Raw genomic sequence first — 10,043 nt, forward strand, 5'->3', positions numbered from 1 at the left:
GTCACATTTGGCAGAAGACAGGGGGTCTCAAATGTATTACATTCCTACCCCTACTGAAAATGAGCGGCTGGGTAGAGGAGAGGGACCCTGTCAGTGTCCTCACTGAAAGAGAAACCTTGTGAAGCTTGACTTAATCAGGAATCCACCAGGGAGAGACACAGGAAAACAGGCTTCATTTAACTATTGCTAGTCTTTAAACCAGTATCCCACAGAGAAGCAACAGGAGACATAATTCTTCGAACGGACATTTCTCTTCCCCTTGAACTGTTGCAATCTTTTTCTCTGTCTCTTCCCTCTTCAACCCTTCCCCATGCAAGCTGTACTGAAAATGCTGCCGCTAAAGTCATCCTCGTGGTTTGTCACTTCAACACCTTTTTCCCCAAGGCTTTACATCACAGTAGCCACAGCCTTCCAGCCCTTAACCAGAGACATGATTCATGAGACTTAGTCCTTCCTACATGCCTGCTTTGGTAGCTTCTCACCTGGTCCCACAGCCCCCACTGCACTCCAGATCAGAATGACTTTGCTGCTGCTTCCACCTGAAAAATGCAAAGCAGCTGGTTATCCACTGGGTTTCTTCCGGAGGGCACAGAAAACATGTTTTAAATAATGGAGTTAGAGAGCAAGTTGATATCCTGTACAAATTAATTCACTTCTTCTGCAAACCTTGGCTCGAAACCTGCCACTTAGGCGCTACAAAGTACAAGCTATTCTTGTGCTCCACTGCCTTCTTTAAACTAGATGGCAGGTCTTTGGAAAAGGAACGGTTTGCTTTACTTGTACAAAACCTGACCTAACTAAGAGCCTCACAGAGTCCCCGGGAGCAAAAGCAAGCATGAAAATTGAGACCCAGAGGACGAAAACAAACACAGAGCATAATTGATAATTTGACCTTTGCAGCTTATAAGGAAGATTAGGGTTAAGAGCTTTACAAAGTTTGTTCTTGAATTTACTGTTTACAAAAGATGTCAAAGAGATAACTGGGAAGGATTTATTTTTTGAAACCCAAAGACAAAAGATGTGCAGGTCCCAAGTTCCACACTGCTAAGCACACGTACTTAAATAACTTAAGATCATCACCTGCATGATTAGCATCCCAAATATCAGAAAACTGAATGTGTCTCCTATCCTACCACTACTGGGTGTGGAGAACACTCTCCATAATGAACATATATGATATACCACCCATACTGAAATACTGGAAACATGGGAAACTGGTAAGATTTAGGTAGGGAGCACTGAAATCCAGAAGACTGACACAGCAGGGAGAAGAGTGTGGAAGGTACTCTGCCACTCTTCCCACTGGCATTTCTAGCGTGAGGTCCCCACATTACTTACAGACCTGGCACATAAAAAAGGGAAAAAAAAAAAAAAAAGGGCAAAAGAAAGCATTAATGATCTTCCTGAAATAAAATAAGATATCTGATTCACTCTCTAGGGATGGATAGGTGCCCATTTTCCATGCCTGCTCACTCATTCCTGGTAAGATTTGGCAAACCTAAGTATCAATAGCAGTGGCTGTTTGCCAAATAGGTTCCCAAATGAAACTGCCAGCTCACTTTATTAATAGAGTTTGAACAGCTTTCAGACAGTTATGACTTTCAGTCACTATTGATCTTGTTTGGACAGGAATGGATCCATTTGGCATCTCCCTGTGAAGCCTGGGAGTCACCCAGCCCCTCCACTTGTAGGCTTGGCAGTGGATTTAAGGCTGATCCTAGCAATTCTGCTCTTCAGGCAACACTGAAACAGCAGCACGGGTTTCCTCTCACATCTCACCAAATATCCTCACAGGACAGCTGGCTCAGACGGAGCCTACGTAGTGATCGGAAACCACCGAGCAGAAGTAAATATTACACTTTACCAAAGCAACAAGTCATTCTGCAAGCAGGAGAACAAACGATGCCTGGCTCCCATGACTTGCGTCCTAGGGTGGCTTATCTCATCTCTAATAAGATACAAACTCTTATCTCAAGCCCAGTAAGATGTGAGCTCTGATCAAAGGTTCTTGTTAATAGCATTTATTTCTTGCGCGATTCTCTGGAAACAAATAGAGTTGAGCCCACGTTTCTGCCTTTATCTCCATGGGGGCACTAGCTCTGGTGTCTTTTATCTACTCTGCTGCCTCTTATTTCTAAGACATGTAAGAACTTTATTTCCCTCAGATCATGAGGGAAATAAACTTCCCAGCTCTGGTTAAAGTTGACCAAAGGGTTCAAAAGTTGTTTGGGGGAAACAGGAAGCCAGAAGAGAAAATGGCTGAGTGACTCCGTGACTCTCATTTCCTTAAGCTAAATCCAAGCTAAAACACATCCTTGCAGAGAAAGCATGAACCCATGGAACAAATACTTGATAAACAAACTTTTTCTTTAGGGACATGTTCCTTTCGAGGGAAGAGGAGGGTACGCATGCAGAGGTGGGAGAAGGAAATATCCTAGAAAAACTAAGTTCCTTTAGGTGTTTTCAATATCCTTGAAAACAGCAAAAGGAGTGAAGTGTGCTCATTTAGGAGCTCTTCACCTCTTTCTCAGTAACTAAACTCTCCACCGGAGCGTGTAATAACACAGGATACAGAGACCTAAAGAAAGTGAGGGAAGCTTTTATTGTCAAAATGTCTGATGTGGGAAGCAGATGCGTTACTTACGATTTATGGGACATTTTATACACAATCCTCAACTTTTTTTTTTTTACAGTAGGAGACATGGCTACTACATAAATGCTGGCCCTTGCAGGTGAGAGTCCAGCAAGTCCCTTTTGGGAAGCATCTTCAGAGAACCGCCCCAAAAGCATTTGGTGTTTGGAAGCTGCCAGCGGCAAGCAGCAAAAGCTCAACCAGCCTGAGGCAGGGCTGCAAGCTGCAAAAACATTTGGAAGGGACAGAGGGTCCAAGTGCAGGGAAAGGGTATTTAAAGATGATTGCTGACCTTAAACCCCGGCACACACTGGGTGTGTGTTCCCAGAAACGCCAGGTTTCTGTGAGAGCACAGAAGGAATTTAAAGAAGGTGAGATCAAAATGCCTATCTTTTAAAATCTGTTCAATTTGTTTCCTGCATGGCCAAAGCATGTGTTCCCCTGAGATAAGAGCTCCACACAACAGTAAGTTTCTCCTGGGTTTACTTAGGAACATTAAGAGCAATACAGGTTCTGCTTAAAGAAACCCGATGGAAATCAGCAGAGCTTGCCCGAGTGGGACCCGAGAGCGTATTGCTTCTGAAGTTCAGTTTCCATATGTGGGCAGAGTTAAAGCTGTGGTGTGGGTAGCAATCATGTGGATGACATCGATAAAAAAGCAAATGAATGATTACTGTAAAGGTCATAGTAGAATATATATGCTCATTTAAAGACTTTTGGGCAAGCACCACTTTTCTTTATAAATCCGCCACGTTAAGAAAAACAGTTTGTACTGAGACAAAGGAAAGAGATTGCACTACAGAAGAAAAGAAATGATGTGGACAGTTTATGTCTCCCCTAATTAGAAGATTTCCAGTGCTGGGAAATGGCACAAGAGCAACAAATTCCTATGGCTGCTTATCTGCCCAAGGCCAGAGAGCAATCCACTTCACACTGGCAAGCGAGCAGTGACTCCAGAAGCTCAGTGCTGTCAGCGGGACCAACTCCTCAGCTATGGAAACGCTCATCTCTATGAGGAGAAAAGCACATCTGGCCCACAGAGGGGAATTCATGCTGGTGGGGAAAAAGCTACGTGGAGATTTGTGTGGGGAGGAACTGCCTACAGTGCTCTCCCGCAAGATGAAGCCTTTGCTTGATGTGTCCAGAGCTCCACCAAAACCCACTGTTTGTAAAAAAGACAATTTAAAATAAAAACATGTTTAAAAAAAAAAAGCCAGGAGCAAAAAGAATGCAAGGGTTTGATCAGTCATGGCTAGTTTTTGCTTTGTTTTTATATAGTTTTCTTCCAAAATACAATTCACAAAGTATTTTTGAGACAGATTTTGTTGCTCCTGCGGGGGAAAAAAACCCAATGCCTAAACTCCAGCAGATTCTCATGGGCTAAGAAAACTATTTCCCCCTTGTTTTATACCAGCCCAGCACGTCCCCCTTAGAGGGTTCGCCGGCCGGTGTCGACACAGAGGTGGTGGTTTCGGCACTGTGTGCCATTAAGCACCTGCAGAGTGGTTGCAGCGTCTGGGCTTCACGCAGGGCCAGACGGCCACAGTGGCACAGGACAGGGATGCGCGGCCACACGAGCGGCCGTGTCACATCCCGCAGGAATGTCCGTTTTGCTGGGGACATTGCTAGCAGGGCAAGGGGACCACAGTGCCCCGGGGTTTCTGCTACTAACAAAGCTGCACATGGGGTGAAGCAAGACTTACGGTTTGGCCCCAGTTTGACGCTGGTGTGGGATTATCAGCTTCCCCGATACCCTATAAACCAGTTCCCCCCAAAAGCTAATTATTTCAAACACCAAATACAGAATTTGCTTACTAGGGTCAATCAACACAACTAAGCTCACTTTTTGCTCTGCTAATAATATTCGTACAAACAGTATTGTTTTCAAGATCCCTGGTATATGGCATACGTCATGTGTTCTCCACAAATATTAGACATATCCCCGCCTGTCCCTTCCATATTTCTCCCTCATTTGCTGTTATGACAAAGATATTCTTTAATGAATCTTAATGACTCATCTCAAATGTTGTTTTTTTGCATTCTGATAAGCACTAGATGGGATGACTAATAGACTACATGCAACACCGAGACAACGTGAGCAATTCACTGTTTGCTTAAACCATATTAGATACTGATAACAGACATAGGCATTGCACCTGCTCCATTGTAAAAAAAAAAAAAAAAAAGGAAAATGAAAGAAAGAAGAAAAAGAAACCAGGACAGATACAGTAACTGCTGCTTATATTTGTATAAAGCAAATTTAACTTGTCAGTGTTCCAGAGAATGTATGTTGTGGCTGTTATAAAGCTTCCCTCTCTTGTAAAAATGACTAATTTCACATTATGCCCCTGGGGAAGTAAAAGCAAAAAGACAGCCAACTTGGCTAAGATAGAACAGTGCTTCACAGAGAAGATGTCTATGAATCAAAGACAGGCAGTTTTCCAAGTCTACCGATGTATGCACCAGTGGACACAACAATGTATACATCCATTTACAGCTAAAGCTGGCGTTGCCTTTCCTTTTCCTACTGCTGTGAGATTGGGGTTAAATTCCTTGAGATAGGAAGGCCTGAACAGTCTTCCAACAGAAGAGCAGGTCAGTAAAATGGGATATAGGTCTTGCATAGCTGTTATTTTAGTCAAGGCCACTCAATAGATGATTTTTTGCTCTGGCCGCTTCAGGCTGAGATCCTCAACACAGAGTGGGATGAATGAACCTGACTCCAGCAGTCTACACCTGAATTCTTGCTTAGGTCAAGAAAGAGGCCAGCAACTTCTCCTCACTCTTAGTACTGAAAAATGCATGTCTGTAGGTCCTAACACGTAGCAGGCTCTGAATGAATTTCAAAATATTGTGTAAACAGAGATAGATATTCTTATTCACTGACCACAATGAGATTCACCACACTCTTTATGTAAGGATGTGTATATGCACTAAACATGCAGTAAGAGGGACACATGGATGAAATCATAGTATTTTCTTGCCAGAAAGAAACAAGCTATTAGATATGACTCTGCGCTCACTTTCTGTGCCACAAGTTCTGCCACCACCCAGCGCTTGGCTTGTACTGCTCGCTACACAAACCTAAGTCCATGAGATAAAAAAGCAAATTGGGAATTTGCTCTGGAAGGTAAGGGATGAGAATGAAGTAGGTTGAGAATAATAAAGAAGGTAATAGAAAACATAAAAGATTAACAAATTCTATTATGACAGGGCTTGGGCACTCACACGCAGGGGTATATGTCAGTATGAAAAAAATAATCTTAAGTCGTTGTTCCAAAAATATACCCAGTGCCCACACAGACAGTCCCCACTTCCAGAAGTACAAGAGCAGCCAGCAACAAGCAAGGCTTCCTAGCAATGGGCTCTCCCATTCTGTGGTGTAAACATCATTATCAATATACCTAGGGCTAATGTAAATTTTCAAATAGTTGTGACAACTTACCAAGCGCCAGCACGCAACTTTTACAGCCACAGAAGAATGATGCAAAGCTCCAACATTTTTTGGGGGGGGGGGGGGGGAGAAGAGGGGAACCGCACCCATCGCAAGATGAAGTACTGCCCTTACCGGTAAGAGAAGCATGCCGCTGCCCACACAGGTGGGAGAACAAATGTGGGGATGAAGGGCACATTACAGAGATTAGCGAGCTGAACGGGAGAATCGTAAGCCTGTACACAAGCAAGGTAATTCTTAAATGAAACCAGCAGTACATGAAATGCAGAGAATAAAAGAAAAAGCTCTGTCGCTAAAGGAAGCTCAAGTGTACTTTTCTGAACACAGTCATCCAAAAGCAATTATTAAACTCTGCTGTTTCTGAATACACTTGGCCTTAAAATATTAACATGTGCTTTTTATTTTATGCCTCAGACTGCATGAAATGAGCTAAATACACCCAAAATGGTATGAGCAATGTCTTAAGCACTAGCTAGTTTAACGACTAATCTTCTGCTTTAGTATGAAAGGTAAAGGCTTAGGTTTTTCAGTCATATGAGACATCGTCCTACAGTTCATGTGTTAGGCATCTCTCCTGTCCGCTGGCAATATTATCTGAGGCATGCTTGTAACATTTTCACTTACTTAAAAAATCAGAAGCATAAGGACTTCAAATTTTTATACTTTACGGAGCCTGGCAGTTTACTTAATTTCCTTCAGTTTTATGAAGGTGAAATATAGCGCTTTATGGGCAAAATGTAGCAATTTCTGCTACTGTTCAAACATGCTGACAGAACTTCGACATAGTATTTTTTCCTCCGCAGTAATTATTAATGTTGGTTTGCATGTGCTCAGAATAATGACATGCACATGAATAACTTGCTACACTTTGTGACTCACTGAGATGCCTTCGCAGAAATGATCTTGGTCACACTTTGTGCACCAAACACCATGGGGAGAACTTTTCGGTGGGGACGGTCGGTGGTGTTTTATTTTAACAGCGAAGGATATACGTCCGAGTGAAAGGTTGTTTGATACCTCCCTTTCCCCAACCCTGTATAAATATTTTGGTTCAGTTGTGTTTGGATGGCGGAGTCAATGAGTTTCATCCTTTGTTTCAGTCATAATAGCGTCCTGTTTGAAGTTGCTATTTCAAACCGAGATAGCTGGGCCTTTATTTTTCAAAGACATTATTTCCTGAGACCCTTTACGCTGTGATCTTATAGACGGTCATTACTGGAGCTCCATTGTTAATTGTCTTCTAGGGGCACAAATATACAGCCTTTTCTTTCAAATTCAGGATGACTCTGTTTATTTACGTTACTGAATGCAAAGGAAAAACGAGGCATCCCCGGTACTGCAGGGATGCGAGGAGGAGCGGGAGGAGGTGCAGGCCTATCAGCCATCCTGCACCCCTGAGCGCCCACCAGACACCCGTGGGGCTCCTCCGGCAAGGGCTGCTCCAGCCCAGCACGGCCACGCCGCTCCCCACGGCAGCAGCAGCAGGAGGAGGAGGAGGAGGAGGAGGAGGAGGGACACGTGCGCCCCAAACGTACTCAGGCAGAGGAGCTGAGCCAACATGCAGATGAGCGCGCAAGGCATACTTTGACAGCACGACAGGGTTTTCACTCCTGTGTGTCCTCTCCCGTGGCGCAAGAGAAATTCTGGAGGAGTAAGTCATAGCTGCTCCGGAGCGCTGGCTGCAATGCAGCTCTTCCACATACCTGCCGCCTCGCATTCCCTCTCTATGCTTTAAACCTCTACATTTTTAGGATCTTATTCCCCCTCTTTGTTGCCCATATTCTCAAATATGCTGTACAGACACGGAGTGAAGCCCTTCCCCGGGATGCCCTGACCATCAGCTGCTGCTCTTCTCCTCCTCCCCATCTTCACCAATGAACTCAAATCAGCATTGCAGCTGCTCAAATCAGAAATATGCGGCCAAATTATCCCCTCGGACAACCATCCATTGCTTTCAGTGCAAAACGTCATGTACTTACATACTTAAAACCTAACAAGTTGCTTTACCTTAATTCACTACAAGAAGGTAACTCTCCAGCATATTTCTGAGACACCACTGCCGAGAAAGGCACTTAAAAAACCAGAAACAATCCCTTAGAACTCACTTGCAGCGTGGGTCCTCTTTCAAACAAGAAATTTATGAGCAAGAAGGACTGAAGAAAAGTCTTATCTAACTGGACTACCACAGAATCCCAGTACAATGACTTTGCAGCAATTTGTTCTTTAGTCTTTATCCCTTTTCTTTCCTTTTCCCTTTCTAGCCACTTCACTCTTGAGTACCACAGCTTGTGCTCCCTCACTCCTGCAAAAAAAAAGAAAGCACCAGTAGGTCTGCAACAACAACAACAAAAATCTCAGAAGTTTGCAGCATGGTGCTGATGCCACGATTATTCTTAAGTTTATACAGAACTCCTCCTTTTGTCTCTATGGCTGACAGCATGCCAACACACATACGCACAGAAGCACAGGTTAGAGCTAAAGAAGTTGTGAGGAGGGTGGACAATTCCTAAAATAGAACAAAACACACCGGTACACTACAGCAGCAAAACAAAGCAAAAGCTATTTTTTCTTGGACTCTCTAGCGTAAAGATGTTACATTTTGAAAATGAGCAGTGCAGAGGGATCACAGAATTGTAGCCTAGCTCGGGCTGGAGAGGAGCGCTGCAGGTCTCGATTCCAACCTTCTGCTGGGGCTGCTCGGGGCTTTGGCCAGTCAAGATCAGAGACTCTCCCCGGATGAAGCTTTCACTCACACTGGGAAAATTTATTTCCACATATCACTGGGAATATTTATTTCCAAATATAATTTATTTCCAAATAATGCCAATGGGCATTTCCCCTGCTGCAACTGTGCACCTCTGGAAGAGCCTGGCTTTCTTTGCTATAACTTCCCATTAAGTAGTTGAAAATCGCAACGAGATTCCCCATTAGCCTGCTCTCCTCCAAACTAATGAAACCCAGCTCCTTCAGCCCCTCCTCATATATCATGTGCTCTAGCCCACTAGCCATGTACCACTTCTAATGGCTCAACGGTGTATTTGTATACTAACAATACGCATTATTTAATGAAATTAAATGCTGTTATGTAAGAAGAATTACTTTAAAAATAAGAAATTTTATTAGAGCAAAATACGACCAGGTTAATAATTTTGCTCTGGATCCCAGAACATTAATTTAGCAAGAAATAAATAACTCCAGCCTTTCATCTTATCTTTTTGACAGATGTTTCCCCTATATAAAGGGTGGCATAATTGTTTTTGTCAGTGTTATAATTAAAGTTGCTATGCAGCTGACATACAGTTTTTAATGGTTTCCCTTAGGATTGTAACAGATGTTGTCTTATCAGATCAGGAGTCTTCTGAAGTAAGAAATGTCATTGGCATAATCAAGACACTTCTTTCAGTCTCTCAAAGTAGACCGTCACAATTTGCCCAGTAGCATTTGACCCTAAGGAATGAAATATATCCCCCTTTTCTAAGGAGAAAGTTTTCTGAAGGGTTTGAAAGAAATACTAGAGAATCTTACTCCGGGGGAACAAGTTGTATGGTCCAGCTTTTGCTGCGGCCAGAAATAGCTGGAAAACATAGAAGGAGGGAACCCTGACAACTGCAGCACCAACAGCCAAAGAAACTATGGCTTTTTAATGGCAAAAATAATCACAGCTTAGGCACATGGTAAAGGGTCAGTTGGAATCTGCCGAGGAACTGAGAAGTAGCAGTTATGGGGCTCCTGTTACAAGAAAAGTTACAACCATATGACACAAGTGTTAATTTGAAATGGGAGTTAGTTTAAATAAAGCAAGGTGTAATAGCAAGCTTGAAGAACAGCTTTTTAAGTGCAATTTAGGTCCCTGGTGTTCACTGAAAATCTAGAGAAGTCGAGGGTGGAAGCAACAAGAAACTGTGGCTCCAGCTTGTTCTCTCCTTGCAGCTCGGTGATTTACCGCTACCAAGGACG

The sequence above is a fragment of the Mycteria americana genome, chromosome 1, assembly GCF_035582795.1.
Source record: "Mycteria americana isolate JAX WOST 10 ecotype Jacksonville Zoo and Gardens chromosome 1, USCA_MyAme_1.0, whole genome shotgun sequence".
Taxonomy (NCBI): Eukaryota; Metazoa; Chordata; class Aves; order Ciconiiformes; family Ciconiidae; genus Mycteria; species Mycteria americana.